Genomic DNA, 15,988 nt, shown 5'->3' on the forward strand with positions numbered 1-15,988 from the left:
GCTCCTTAAGACCCCATCGCCTACTATTGATGACCAACTGCTGAATGTGTGTGGACTGTATCTGCCAGCGGTCCCGTCCCTGGTCTGTACACACTCTAATTCTGTCTCTTTCTGTTCAGACACGGAGGACTGAGGGTGAAACGCTCATCCAGCATGTGAGTGAGATGGGACCGGTCCGGGGGGGGGGGGGGGCAACGGACAGAGAGGGTGGGGTGAGGGGTGGGGGGGTGGGAGAGGAGGGGGAGTGGGCTGGAGAATTCGAGTGAGGGGCCGCTGGTGTACGAACGTCCCCTAATTCTTTGTTTCCTTCCCCGTCTGGGACAGGAGTTCAGATATGTCAGATGCGTCCGGGTGAGTCTGAGCTGCAGTTCTTTCCCACAAAGTAAAATCTTTTCACCGTACCTCAGTACACATGACTATGAAGTAAATTACTGGTGAATTAAACTGTGATATTAATCGCCCTTAAACGAGTTGATATTATTTAAACTTCTCACTGACAATAGACAATAGGAGTAGGCCATTCGGCCCTTCGAGCCAGCACCGCCATTCAATGTGGTCATGGCTGATCATTTTCAATCAGTACCCCGTTTCTGCCTTCTCCCCATACCCCCTGACTCCGCTATCCTTAAGAGCTCTATCTAGCTCTCTCTTGAATGCATTCAGAGAATTGGCCTCCACTGCCTTCTGAGGCAGAGAATTCCACAGATTTACAACTCTCTGACTGAAAAGGTTTTTCCTCATCTCTGTTCTAAATGGCCTACCCCTTATTCTTAAACTGTGGCCCTTGGTTCTGGACTCCCCCAACATTGGAAACATGTTTAATGACTCAACTCAAACATCACCTTTCTGCCAATAACCTGTATGAAACATTCCAATCCGGCTTCCTCTCCAACCACAGTACTTAAACTGCACTCCTCAAAATCACCAACGACCTTTTCCTCTCCTCTGACGCTGGCAACCTCAACATTCTCGTACTACTCGACCTCAGCGCCGCCTTTCACACCATCAACCACTCCATCCTCCTCACCCGACTTGAAACCACCTTTAACATCACCGGCACTGCCCTCTCCTGGATCAAATCATACCTCTCCGACAGGCACCAGTTCATCTCCATTAATAACTGCAAACCCCCCACCGCTCCCCTCCCCCAAGGTGTCCCCCAAGGTTCAGTTCTCGGCCCCCTCCTCTTCATCCTGTACCTGTTCCCCCTTGGTCAATTAATCCGCCGTCATGGTCTCCAATTCCACTGCTTCGCCGATGATATCCAGCTCCTCATCTCCACCAAGTCAATCTCCACCACCACGCACTATCCTGACAAACTGCATCACTGAAATAAAATCTTGGCTTCAACTCAATTTCCTCAAACTCAACTGTGACAAATCCAAAATCATCATCATTGGACCAAAAACGCCCACCAAATCCACCCACAACTTCACCCTCAACATTGACGGTTTCTCAGTATCCACCTCCCCTCACGTCCGGAATCTTGGCATCATCTTTGAGCAAACCCGCTCCTTCGACAAACACATCAAACACATCACCAAGACAGCCTTCTTCCACCTCAAAAACATCGCCAGTCTCCGTCCATCCCTCTCCTCCACAGCTGCAGAAACACTCATCCACGCCTTCATCACCTCCCGTCTGGACTACTGTAACAGCCTCCTCTATGGTTCACCCTCAAAAATCACCAATAAACTCCAATACATCCAGAACTCCGCTGCCCGTCTACTCACCCACTCCCCGATCCGTGACCATATCACCCCCGTCCTCTACAAGCTCCACTGGCTCCCCATCCCCCAGAGAATCCAGTACAAAATCCTCCTCATGACCTACAAAGCCCTCCATAACCTGGCCCCATCCTGCCTGACTGACCTCCTCCACAGACACACTCCCACCTCCACCCTCCGCTCTGCTGCTAACCTCCTGTTTCCCCCCCCCATCCGGACCAAACTCAGATCCTGGGGGGACAGGGCTTTCTCCATCGCTGCTCCCACCCTCTGGAACTCACTACCCCAGACCGTCAGAGACTCCTCCTCACTCACCACATTCAAAACATCACTGAAGTCTCACTTGTTCAACACTGCATTCAATCATTGACCGTCGCTCCACCTTATTCATCCTTTTCTGTTCGTTTATTTATTTATCTTTATGTTAGATCTAATATGTAAAGCTTCTTTGGGTTTCTAGAAAAGCGCTATATAAATGTAATGCATTATTATTAATGCATTATAATGTGTCCAACCCCTTAATAATCTTATATGTTTCGATATGATCCCCTCTCATCCTTCTAAATTCCAGTGTTTACAAGCCTAGTCGCTCCAGTCTTTCAACATATGACAGTCCCGCCATTCCGGGAATTAACCTAGTAAACCTACACTGTATGCCCTCAATAGCAAGAATATCCTTCTTCAAATTTGTAGACCAAAACTGCACACAGTACTCCAGGTGCGGTCTCACTAGGGCCCTGTACAACTGCAGAAGGACCTCTTTGCTCCTATACTCAACTCCTCTTGTTATGAAGGCCAACATGCCATTGGCTTTCTTCACTGCCTGCTGTACCTGCATGCTTCCTTTCAGTGACTGATGCACTAGGACACCCAGATCTCGTTGTACATCCCCTTTTCCTAACTTGACACCATTCAGATAATACTCTGCCTTCCTATTCTTACCACCAAAGTGGATAACCTCACACTTATCACATTAAACTGGGGGGGAGAGGGGATGGTGCAGAGAGGGTGGGGTGAGGGGTGGGGGGGTGGGAGAGGAGGGGGAGTGGGCTGGAGAATTCGAGTGAGGGGCCGCTGGTGTACGAACGTCCCCTAATTCTTTGTTTCCTTCCCCGTCCGGGACAGGAGTTCAGATATGTCAGATGCGTCCGGGTGAGTCTGAGCTGCAGTTCTTTCCCACAAAGTAAAATCTTTTCACCGTACCTCAGTACACGTGACAATGAAGTAAATTACTGGTGAATTAAACTGTGATATTAATCGCCCTTAAACAAGTTGACATTATTTAGATTTCTCACTGACAATAGATAATAGGTGCAGGAGTAGGCAATTCGGCCCTTCGAGCCAGCACCACCATTCAATGTGATCATGGCTGATCATTCTCAATCAGTACCCCGTTCCTGCCTTCTCCCCATACCCCCTGACTCCACTATCCTTAAGAGCTCTATCTAGCTCTCTCTTGAATGCATTCAGAGAATTGGCCTCCACTGCCTTCTGAGGCAGAGAATTCCACAGATTCACAACTCTCTGACTGAAAAAAAAAAATCCTCATCTCTGTTCTAAATGACCTACCCCTTATTCTTAAACTGTGGCCCCTGGTTCTGGACTCCCCCAACATTGGGAACATGTTTCCTGCCTCAAACGTGCCCAACCCCTTAATAATCTTACATGTTTCGATAAGATCCCCTCTCATCCTTCTAAATTCCAGTGTACACAAGCCTAGTCGCTCCAGGCTTTCAACGTACGACAGTCCCGCCATTCCGGGAATTAACCTAGTAAACCTACACTGCACGCCCTCAATAGCAAGAATATCCTTCCTCAAATTTGGAGACCAAAACTGCACACAGTACTCCAGGTGCGGTCTCACTAGGGCCCTGTACAACTGCAAAAGGACCTCTTTGAGTTGCCGCCTTACAGCGCTTGCCACGCCGCTGACCCGGGCCGATTCCCGACTACGGGCGCTGTCTGCGCAGAGTTTGCACGTTAACTCTCCCTCTGTCTCCCCACTCAGGGACAGCAACTCAGACGAGGAGGACAGACGCAGACGCTCGGCGGCTGAGGGGCTGGACGTGGCACACAGGGAGGGGGGGTGAGTGGAAGTGACGCGCTGGGTCCGAGCTGCGTGACTCTGTCACACGTGTGTGAAAGGACATTGGCAACACGCACGTGCAGGGCCACACGCAACACAGGGTCACGCGTGTGTGTTTGGGGACTGGGTGAAGCTGGAAAGGGTGTGGAGAAGATTTAGTGCCACAGAGTGATACAGTGTGGAAACAGGCCCTTCGGCCCAACTTGCCCATACCGGCCAACATGTCCCAGCTACACTAGTCCCACCTACCTGAGCTTGGTCCATATCCCTCCAAACCTGCACTATCCATGTACCTCTCTCACTGTTTCTTAAATGTTGGGATAGTCCCAGCCTCAACTACCTACTCTGGCAGCTCGTTCCATACACCCACCACCCTCTGTGTGGAAAGGGTACCCCTCAGATTCCTATTAAATCTTTTCCCCTTCACCTTGACCCTATGTCCTCTGGTCCTCGATTCCCCTACTCTGGACAAGAGACTCTGTGCATCTACCCGATCTATTCCTCTCATGATTTTGTACACCTCTATAAGATCACCCCTCATCCTCCTGCGCTCCAAGGAATAGAGACCCAGCCTGCTCAACCTGTCCCTCTCGATCAGACCCTCTAGTTCTGGGGATTGATTCACCGCCATGCTCTTCAAGACCCCATCGCCTACTATTGATGACCAACTGCTGAATGTGTGTGGACTGTATCTGCCAGTGGTCCCGTCCCTGGTCTGTACACACGCTAATTCTGTCTCTTTCTGTTCAGACACGGAGGACTGAGGGTGAAACGCTCATCCAGCATGTGAGTGAGGTGGGACCGGTCCGGGGGGGGGGGGGGGGGCAACGGACAGAGAGGGTGGGGTGAGGGGTGGGGGGGTGGGAGAGGGTGGGGTGGGGGGGGAGAGGGGACGGTGCAGAGAGGGTGGGGTGAGGGGTGGGAGAGGGTGGGGTGAGGTGTGGGGGTGGGGGGGGGTGGGAGAGGAGAGGGTGACCAGGGTGACCAAGGCGATGTGCGGCTGATGGACCATCAGGTTGCTGTTTAACGCGCAGAGTCAGAGAGACAGACAGCGGGCGGGAGATGTCAAGGCCGTGAAGTGCGGGTCGGTGTCGCAGGGAGCGGTGAAGAGAGCGGGGGGAGCGATGGAAACGTCGGGCGGTTCCGGGCAGCGGGTGCGGGGGGAGGGAGGGGGGGGAAAGGGAGTCAATATCACGGTCAATGTTGGAGCGGGACCGGGCGTCTGGGAGAGAGGCGGGAACAGGAGGGGCCTGACGTCACGGGGCGTGACTTTGTCCTGAAGTCGGCGTGAGGGGCTGTTCCTCCTCCAGCTGTGGCGGGCGGTCCCCCCTTGGGAAGAGTCCCGGAGCCGGAGGGGGGGAGTGGGATGGAGAATACGAGTGGACGAACGTCCCCTAATTCTTTGTTTCCTTCCCCGTCTGGGACAGGAGTGCAGATGTGTCAGACGCGTCCGGGTGAGTGTGTGTGTGTGAGTGTGCTGGGGCGTTGTGTGTGTGTGTGTGTGTGTGTGTATGTGTGTGAGTGTGTGAGTGTGTGTGTGAGTGTGAGTGTGTGAGTGTGTGTGTGAGTGTGTGTGTGTGTGTGTGAGTGTGTGAGTGAGTGAGTGTGTGTGTGTGTGAGTGTGTGAGTGTGTGTGTGTGTGTGTGTGTGAGTGTGTGTGTGTGTGTATGTGTGTGAGTGTGTGAGTGAGTGAGTGTGTGTGTGTGTGTGTGTGTGTGTGTGTGTGTGTGAGTGTGTGTGTGTGTGTGTGCGCTGGGGCGTGTGTGTGACCGGGGCGGGCAATGGACTCAGTGTCATCCAACATAGAACACAGTCCAGCAAGGGGAACATGCCCTTCGGCCCAACCATGTCCGTGCTCAACATGATGCCAAGTTCATCCCCTCTGCCTGCCCTCGATCCATATCCCTCCATTCCCTCCATATCCATCTGCCCATCTCAAAGCCTCTTAAACGCCCCTGTCGTATCCACCTCCACCACCGCCCCTGGCAGCACATTGCACTCACTCTGTGCGATAACAATCTGCCCGCACATCTTTCTTAATATACTAAAACTCAGAAGAGTATATATGTTTGTAACAGTGATTTCGGCTGATTTCGGCGAAACGGTGAACCGTAGCGCCACAATTTTTGCACCGCCTAATCACGCCGCTGGACGCTTGCCGAAAATGATGTTTTTATTTAATTCGGTCCTATATTTTTTAAGTTACAGAGGTTTAAAAGTCAAAACCTTTTTTCTCTCAGTTATTTCGGCTGATTTCGGCAAAAACGGTGAACCGTAGCGCCCCGTTTTATGCACCGCCTTAATCACCACGCTGAACGCTGCTGGAAAATGATTTTTGTATTTGATTCGGTCGTGTATTTTTTAAGTTACAGAGGTTTTAGTAAACAAAAAAAGATTTCAGCCGTTTTTTCCATTGCCTTCAGCGTGTGACGTCAAAATAAGAGCTCGCGCAATAAGTCAAGTCAAGTCAAGTCAATTTTATTTGTAAAGCACATTTAAAAACAACCCACGTTGACCAAAGTGCTGCACATCTGACTAGGAAAAAACAAAGAAACATACAGTGGCAGGCAATAAGAGCTCGCGCAACCCCCCTCCTACTGATTTATTGAAGGATTTCAGCGTGGCGCTGCTGTGCGTCTGTGCGTATGGGCTCCCCTCTCCTCTCTCCCCTTGCTTCTCTCCTCTCTCCCACACCCGGGAGACCCGGGTGGGGAAAGGGGGGGGGGTGGGGGAGAGTAAGAGTGTGTCTGGGGGAGAGAGAATGGTGGCGGGGTCTGAGAATGGGGACTGGGAAAGAGGGGTACTGGGAAAAGGGGAGGTCGTGGGGAAAGGGGGGGGGGTGTGGAGAGAGTAAGATTGGGGTTGGGGGAGGAGAGAATGGGGGGTGTGGGAATGGGCCCAACTTCGCTAGTCTCCTATAAACCTCTCCCCTCGCTCCCTAAACCTAGAGCCTCTCGGGACACACACGACACAGGGTCACGCGTGTGTATTTTGGGGGCTGGGGGAAGCTGGTACGGGTGCCGAGATTCACGAGGGTGTTGGACATAGGTTGGGTAGGATAGGACTGAGGGTTGATCAGAGGGAGGGGCATGAGATTGGGCAAAGGCACAGTCTTTTACCCATGGCAGGGGAATCATAGAAACATAGAAACATAGAAAATAGGTGCAGGGATAGGACATTCGGCCCTTCGAGCCTGTACGTACCGCCATTCAATATGATCATGGCTGATCATTAAACTCAGTATCCCGTACCTGCCTTCTCTCCATACCCCCCCTGATCCCTTTAGCCACAAGGGCCACATCTAACTCCCTCTTAAATATAGCCGATGAACTGGCCTCAACTACCTTCTGTGGCAGAGAATTCCACAGATTCACCAATCTCTGTGTGGAAAAAAAAACGTTCTCACCTCGGTCCTAAAAGACTTCCCTCTTATCCTAAAACTGTGTGACCCCTTGTTCTGGACTTCCCCAACATCGGGAACAATCTTCCTGCATCTAGCCTGTCCAGCCCCTTAAGAATTTTGTAAGTTTCTATAAGATCCCCCCTCAATCTTCTAAATTCCAGCAAGTACAAGCCGAGTCTATCCAGTCTTTCTTCATATGAAAGTCCTGCCATCCCAGGGATCAATCTGGTGAACCTTCTCTGTACTCCCTCTATGGCAAGAAAGGAATGATCCCCGGAACGAGTTGGTTAACTCACAAAGAGCGGGTGGGGGGTGGAGCGGGTGGGGGAGGGAGGGGGAGGGGGTGGAGGGGGGAGTGGGTGGGGGAGGGGGTTGGGGGTGAGGGAGGAGGGGGTCCGATGAGTCACACTCCGCACACCCCCCCCCCCCCCCACCCCCTAACACTCCCTCTGTCTCCCCACTCGGTGACAGGGACTCAGACGAGGAGGACAGACGCAAACGCTCGGCGGCTGAGGGGGTGGAATTCATGTGAGTGCGAGAGGGGACGGTGGGGTGGGGGAGGGGACGGGGCAGAGAGCGTGGGGTGAGGGGTGGGGGGTGGGGGTGGGGATGGGGCAGAGTGGGTGCGGTGTGGGGTGGGGTGAGAGGGGTCGGAGGAGATCATCAACAAGATCGTCAGAAGGCAGTGGAGGCCAATTCTCTGGATGCATTCAAGAGAGAGCTAGACAGAGCTCTTAAGGATAGCGGAGTCAGGGGGTATGGGGAGAAGGCAGGAACGGGGTACTGATTGAGAATGATCAGCCATGATCACATTGCGTGGGTTTTCTCCGAGATCTTCGGTTTCTTCCCACACTCCAAAGACGTACAGGTGTGTAGGTTAATTGACTGGGTAAATGTAAAAATTGTCCCTAGTGTGTGTAGGATAGTGTTAATGTTTGGGGATCGCTGGGCGGCACGGACTCGGTGGGCCGAAGGGCCTGTTTCCGCGCTGTATGTCTAAATCTAAAATCTGAATGGCAGTGCTGGCTCGAAGGGCTGAATGGCCTCCTCCTGCACCTATTGTCGATCATGTCATAAGTGACAGGAGCAGAACTGGGCCATTCGGCCCATCAAGTCTACTCCGCCATTCAATCATGGCTGGTCTATCTCTCCCTCCCGACCCCATTCTCCTGCCTTCTCCCCATAACCCCTGACACCCGCACTGATCAACAATCTATCTATCTCTGCCTTAAAAACATCCACTGACTTGGACTCCAGTCTTCTGTGGCAAAGAATTCCACAGATCCACCACCCTCCGACTAAATAAATTCCTCCTCATCACTTTCCTCAAAGAACGTCCTCTAATTCTGAGGCTGTGACCTCTAGTCCTGGACTCTCCCACCAGTGGAAACCAAAGATACTAGAGGAGCAAGATAGACCACTCGACCCTAAAAACCGTAGTAGGTCACGGCGGCCATTTTAGTAGGCAGAAACTTGCAGAAACATTTAAACAGAAAAATAACAACAATCTGTGAATTGATAGATGAGATATATTCTGCATTTTAATGGTGTCATCACACATGCTGTTCCCCAAAACACTGATTACACTGCGAGAGGCGGGTTTTGCTTACTAAAATGGCGTATAGGCGATTTCAACGGAGTGGTTCATCTTCTGTGAGTGGGCAAATGCATGGCAGATGCAGTATAATGTGGATAAATGTGAGGTTATCCACTTTGGTGGCAAAAACAGGAAGCAGACTATTATCTGAATGGTGGCCGAATAGGAGAAGGGGAGATGCAACGAGACCTGGGTGTCGTGGTACACCAGTCATTGAAAGTAGGCATGCAGGTGCAGCAGGCAGTGAAGAAAGCGAATGGTATGTTGGCATTTATAGCGAGGGGATTTGAGTATAGGAGCAGGGAGGTTCTGCTGCAGTTGTACAGGGCATTGGTGAGACCACACCTGGAGTATTGCATACAGTTTTGGTCTCCTAGTCTGAGGAAAGACATTCTTGCCATAGAGGGAGTACAGAGAAGGTTCACCAGATTGATTCCTGGGATGGCAGGACTTTCATATGAAGAAAGACTGGATAGACTTGGCTTGTACTCGCTGGAATTTAGAAGATTGAGGGGGGATCTTATAGAAACTTACAAAATTCTTAAGGGGTCGGACAGGCTAGATGCAGGAAGCTTGCTACCGATGTTGGGGAAGTCCAGAACAAGGGGTCACAGTTTAAGGATAAGGGGGAAGTCTTTTAGTACCGATATGAGAACGTTTTTTTTCACAGAGTGGTGAATCTGTGGAATTCTCTGCCACAGACGGTAGTTGAGGCCATTTCATTGGCTATATTTAAGAGGGAGTTAGATGTGGCCCTTGTGGCTAAAGGGATCAGGGGGTATGGAGAGAAGGCAGGTATGGGATACTGAGCTGGATGATCAGCCATGATCATATTGAATGGCGGTGCGTACAGGCTCGAAGGGCCGAATGGCCTACACCTGCACCTATTTTCTATGTTTCTATGTTTCTTCCTCTCGTATCTTTGGTGGAAACATCCTCTCCACATCCACTCTCTCCAGGCCTTTCACTATTCTCTGAATGCATTTAAGAGAGAGCTAGATAGAGCTCTTAAGGATAGCGGAGTCAGGGGGTATGGGGAGAAGGCAGGAACGGGGTACTGATTGAGAATGATCAGCCATGACCACATTGCGTGGGTTTTCTCCGTTTCAATGAGGTCCCCCCCCCCCCCCCCACCCCCTCATTCTTCAAAACTCCAGCGAGTACAGGCCCAGTGCCGACAAACGGCCATCGTCGGTGAACCCACTCGTGTCTGGGATGGTGAGCTTGAGGGGAACTGGAGGACCAATGTTCCTTAACTCTCTCTGTCCTTCCCTACCTTGGCACTGCAGGTTCGGGACTGACGCGAGGACTCGCCGTTCCCCCCGTCGCCATAGGCTGAGGAGGTGAGTGGACGTGGTGCGTTGCGTGACTCTGCCACTCGTGCGCGAGCGAGACGTCCCAGGGGCGGTCGCGGTGGTGCGGCGGTAGAGTTGCCGCCTTGCGGCGAATGCTGTGGCCTGAGACCCGGGTTCCATCCCGACTACGGATGCATGGCAGATGCAGTTTAATGTGGACAAGCGCGAGGTTATCCACTTTGGTGGTAAGAATAGAAAGGCAGAGTATTACCTGAATGGTGTCAAGTTAGGAACAGGGGACGTACAACAAGATCTGGGTGTCCTAGTGCATCAGTCACTGAAAGGAAGCATGCAGGTACAGCAGGCAGTGAAGAAAGCCAATGGCATGTTGGCCTTCATAACAAGAGGAGTTGAGTATAGGAGCAAAGAGGTCCTTCTGCAGTTGTACAGGGCCCTAGTGAGACCGCACCTGGAGTACTGTGTGCAGTTTTGGTCTCCAAATTTGAGGAAGGATATTCTTGCTATTGAGGCCTATCCATGTTCTCCACAGATGCTGCCCGACCCGCTGAGTTACTCCAGCACTCTGTGAAACGTCACCTGTCCATGTTCTCCACAGAGGCTGCCTGACCCGTTGAGTTACTCCGGCACTTTGTGTCTACGGTTTAAGCCGGCATCTGCAGTTCTTTCCTGCACATGAGGTCTGAGCTGTTTTTTCTTTGACCTTCCAACAGAGAGATCTGGTTCATCGCGACTGGGAACTCCAACTGCCCCTTCCCGTGAGCCCGGCGCCGACACACGGACGGAGAATCACGGCTTCGCTTCACGTTTCGCCAGCTTTCCTGCTCCCTGCAACATCCCGCGCCCCGATATCTCCCAGCGGCTGTGCTACGACCAAGCCCAGCAAACCCACGGGACCACCCGGACCAACCCAGATGATGGACGGAGGGGGCGGCCGTGAGGGGACCCCAGGCCATCACTGCCCGCCTCCAGGATGGTGGAACAACGACGAGGAGTTTGTTGACCCTGGCCCACCTGCCCAGGGTCAACAAACGTGAGACCAGGAGACCCCCGATCACATTCATCCTTGGACATCCTCGACATTCCTCCAATGCTCCTTGCACATTCCTCTCATTCCTCCTGAACTCCTCCTCCGCACCTTGGACATTCCCAACGTTCCTTCTGACTTCCTTGGACATTCCCAACATTCCTCCGAGATTCCTTGGACATTGCTCCTTCGACATTCCTCCTGGACCTGTTGGACCTTCTGAAGATCCCTTCTAAACTTCTTGGACATTCCCAACCCATCCTCTAAGACTCCTTGGACCTTCTGAAGGTCCCTCCTAAACTCCTTCGACATTCCCAACCCATCCTCTTAGACCTTCTGAAGATCCCTCCTAAACTTCTTGGACATTCCCAACCCTTCCTCTTAGACTCCTTGGAACTTCTGAAGATCCCTCCTAAACTCCTTGGACATTCCCAACCCATCCTCTTGGACTCCTTGGACCTTCTGAAGATCCCTCCTAAACTTCTTGGACATTCCCAACCCTTCCTCTTCCTTAGACCTTCTGAAGATCCCTCCTAAACTTCTTGGACATTCCCAACCCATCCTCAGACTCCTTGGACCTTCTGAAGATCCCTCCTAAACTTCTTGGACATTCCCAACCCATCCTCTTGGACTGCTTGGACCTTCTGAAGATCCCTTCTAAACTCCTTGGACATTCCCAACCCATCCTCTTAGACTGCTTGGACCTTCTGAAGATCCCTCCTAAACATCTTGGACATTCCCAACCCATCCTCTTAGACTGCTTGGACCTTCTGAAGATCCCTTCTAAACTCCTTGGACATTCCCAACCCATCCTCTTAGACTGTTTGGACCTTCTGAAGATCCCTCCTAAACTTCTTGGACATTCCCAACCCTTCCCCTTAGACTCCTTGATCCTTCTGAAGATCCCTCAAACTTCTTGGACATTCCCAACCCATCCTCAGACTCCTTGGACCTTCCGAAGATCCCTTCTAAGCTCCTTGGACATTCCCAACCCATCCTCTTAGACAACTCGGACCTTCTGAAGATTCCTCCTTGATTCCTTGGACATTGCTCGATGGACATTCCCATTTCTCCTAGATTGAGTGGACTTTGCTGATGTCACCCCTGGACTCTGTAAAAACATCACTCCTCGGCGCCCGGATCTCAATGGGAAGCTCGGCCCGGCCCTGTCTCCACCTGGGACCTTTGGTTCACCCCAGTGCCACCACCACCACCACCTCCTCCTGCTGCTGCCTGACCACACGGGTCAACCCTGCATCTCTGGGCAGTCGGCAGACTGTTGGACGGTCCACCATACCATCTCAGCCATGCTTGGTTGTTGATCGTTCCAGCCGCTGTTGGGACCCTGGGGCCCACACTGACCGCACTCACTCACACACCACAAACCGCCCCACCCCAATAATCCCTCTCAACACCAGTGTGTGACCAACTCTGCTACCACTGTGCAACTCTCAATAAAGCTTCTGCTGTTTGCATCAACGATGTCTCTGTATTTCTGTCCAAATCCATATATTAAAACTCTCGTTTGTTTGTTTGTGACTGTGACTGAACTGGGCCCTAGTGAGAACCGCACCTGGAGTACTGTGTGCAGTTTTGGTCTCCAAATTTGAGGAAGGATATTCTTGCTATTGAGGGCGTGCAGCGTAGGTTTACTAGGTTAATTCCCGGAATGGCGGGACTGTCATATGTTGAAAGACTGGAGCGACTAGGCTTGTATACACTGGAATTCAGAAGGATGAGAGGAGATCTTATCGAAACGTATAAGATTATTAAGGGGTTGGACACGTTAGAGGCAGGAAACATGTTCCAGTGTTGGGGGAGTCCAGAACAAGGGGCCACAGTTTAAGAATAAGGGGTAGGCCATTTAGAACTGAGATGAGGAAAAACTTTTCCAGTCAGAGAGTTGTGAACTGTGGAATTCTCTGCCTCAGAAGGCAGTGGAGGCCAATTCTCTGAATGCGTTCAAGAGAGAGCTGGATAGAGCTCTTAAGGATAGTGGAGTCAGGGGGATGGGAGAAGGCAGGGAACGGGGTACTGATTGAGAATGATCAGCCATGATCACATTGAATGGCGGTGCGTACAGGCTCGAAGGGCCGAATGGCCTCCTCCTGCACCTATTGTCTATTGTCTAACTTCAGCCAAAACGGTACACGATAGCCAACAATTTTAGGCCCACCTTGATACTCACCATCGTCACTATAGTGATAATGCAAGTAGTTTTATTGAAATCGGTGTTATATTTTTAAAGTTATTCACATTTTAAAGTTAAATCTATCTCCTAGGGAGGGAGGTGAGGGGGAGGGAGGGAGGAGGGAAGTGGGAGGAGGGTGGACAAGGGGGGTTGAGGGGGAAAGGGAAGTGGGGGGTAGGAGGGAGGGGTGGTGGGGGAGGGCAGAGAGGAGTGGGTGCTGCACCAATGCAGGAGAGGGTTTGGGCCCAACGGGTCCTCTTGGTCTAGTCTCTTTTAAAGTCATAATTGTGGGCCCCTCCTCACCTCCCCTCTCCCTCCCTCTCCTCCCCTCCTCATCTTCCCTCCCTTTGCTCTCTCCTCCCCTCTCCCTCCCTCTCCCCCTTCCTCACCTTCCACTCCTCTCCCCCTCCCTCCTTCCCTCCCTCCTCCCTCCTCTCTTCCTTCCCTCCCTCCCTCTTTCCCCTCATCTTCCCTTCTCCTGCTCCATTCCCCACCTCTCTTCCCCCCCTCCTCCCTCCCTCTCTCCACACTTACTCCCTCCCCCTCCCTCCTCACCCCCCTCCCACCCTCTCTTCCACCTCTCTCCCTCCTTTCACCTCCCCTCTCCCTCCCTCTCTTCCTCCTCATCTCCCCTCTTTTTGCTCTCTCTTCCCTCCTCATCTCCCTCTTTTTGCTCTCTCTTCCTCTTTCCCCCCCACCCCCTCCTCCCTCCCCCTCCTCCCTCCTCCCTCCCCCTCCTCACCTCCCATTTCCCTCCCTCGCTCCTCACCTCCCCTCTCCCTCCTCTCCTCCCCATCTCACCTCCCTCTTCCTCCATCTCCCTCTACCTCCCTCCCTCTCTCCTCCCTCTCCCTCCCTATCACCCTCCTCACCTCCCCTCTCCCTCCATCCCCCCTCCTCACCTCCCCTCTCCCTCCATCTCCCCCTCCTCACCTCCCTCTACCTCCATCCCCCCCTCCTCACCTCCCACTCCCTCCCTCCTCCCTCCTCACCTCCCCACCATCCCTCCCTCTCACATCCCTCCCTCTCCCCGACCCCTCCTCCTCCCCTTCCACTCCTCTCCCCCACCCTCCTTCCCTACCTCCCCCCTCCTCTCTTCCTTCCCCTCCCTCCCTCTTTCCCCTCACCTTCCCTTCTCCTGCTCCCATCCCCTCTCCTCTCCCCCACACCCTCCTCTCACATTCCTCTCCCTCCCTCCTTCCACCCTCCCACCCTCCTTCCCTACCTCCCCCCTCCTCTCTTCCTTCCCCCCTCCCTCTCTTCCCCTCCTCCCTCCCTCTCCTCACCTCCCCTCTTCCTCCCTCTCCCCCCATTTCCCTCCCTCCTCACCTCCCCCTCCCTCCCTCTCCCCCTCCTCACCCCTCTCCTCCCTCTCCTCCCCTCCTCACCTCCCCTCCTCACCTCCCCTCTTCCTCCATCTCACCCTTTCTTTCTCCCTCACTCCCTCCCTCCCTCTCCCCCTCCCTCCCTCCCTCCCTCTCTCCCCTCCCCACCCTCCTTCTCGCCCTCCTCACCTCCCCTCCCCCTCCCACTCATCCCTACCTCCCCCTCCTCTCCCCCTCCTCACCTCCCCTCTCCCTCTCCTCCTCCTCATCTCCCCTCTCCCTCTCCTCCCTCCATTCCTCCCTCCATTCCTCCTCCCTCCCTCCCTCCCTCCCTCCCTCCCTCCCTCCCTCCCTCCCTCCCTCCCTCCCTCCCTCCCTCCCTCCCTCCCTCCCCTCCCTCCCTCCCTCCTCCCTCCCCTCCCTCCCTCCCCTCCTCATCTTCCCTCTCTTTGCTTTCTCCTCCCTCTCCTCTCCGCCACCCCCCTCCCTCCCTCCCTCTTTCTCCTCACCTCCCCTCTCTTTGCTCTCTCCTCTCCCCCTCCTCACCTCCCTTCTCCCCCCTCCTCATCTCCCTCCCTCCCTCTCTCCACTCCCTCCCTCCCTCCCTCTCTCCATTCCCTCTCTCCCTCCCCCTCCCACCCTCCCTCCCTCCCTCCCTCTCTCCATTCCCTCCCCCCTCCCACCCTCCCTCCCACCCTCCCTCCTCCCCCCCTCCCTCCCTCCCTCTCCCCCTCCCTCCCTCTCTCCCCTCCCCACCCTCCTTCTCGCCTTCCTCACCTCCCCTCCCCTCCCACTCCTCCCTACCCCCCCCCTCCTCTCCCGCTCCTCACCTCTCCCTCCCTCTCCCCCTCCTCACCTCCCTTCTCCCTCTCCTCCCTCCTCATCTCCCCTCTCCCTCTCCTCCCTCCCTCCCTCCCTCCCTCTCTCCCTCTCCCTCCCTCTCTCTCTCCACTCCCTCCCCCCTCCCTCCCTCTCTCCATTCCCTCTCTCCCTCCCCCTCCCACCCTCCCTCCTCCCTCCCTCTCTCTCTCCACTCCCTCCTCCCTCCCTCCCTCCCCTCTCTCCACTCCCTCCCTCCCTCCCTCCCTCCCTCCCTCCCTCTCTCCTCGCTTCCACCCACGGATCGCAGCGAAGCAGGAAGTTCTCGCCGCTCAGGGGGCTCCTCGACCGGTCGCCCAGAGACTCTCCCACCGGTCCCGACCCCCCGGGACTCGCCCCAGTCCGGACCAGAGACCCCGACTCAAGGCGCAGAGTCCGGGCACCGAGAGGGAGGGAGACCGGGAGAGGGGGAGAGGGAGAGAGAGAGAGGGTGAGAAGGG

The 15,988-nt window shown here is 53.9% G+C and overlaps 2 long non-coding RNA genes across 2 annotated transcripts in view; both read left to right on the forward strand.

The window, feature by feature from the left end:
- Positions 1 to 15,988, forward strand: part of LOC144603184 (uncharacterized) — a 497,022-nt gene that overhangs the window by 471,177 nt on the left and 9,857 nt on the right. The window lies entirely within an intron of this gene.
- Positions 5,233 to 10,156, forward strand: LOC144602801 (uncharacterized). Its single transcript, XR_013548511.1, has 3 exons — positions 5,233 to 5,267; positions 7,688 to 7,744; positions 10,103 to 10,156. It is a non-coding gene; the product is annotated as an uncharacterized LOC144602801 (long non-coding RNA).

The sequence above is a fragment of the Rhinoraja longicauda genome, chromosome 19, assembly GCF_053455715.1.
Source record: "Rhinoraja longicauda isolate Sanriku21f chromosome 19, sRhiLon1.1, whole genome shotgun sequence".
Classification (NCBI taxonomy): domain Eukaryota; kingdom Metazoa; phylum Chordata; class Chondrichthyes; order Rajiformes; family Arhynchobatidae; genus Rhinoraja; species Rhinoraja longicauda.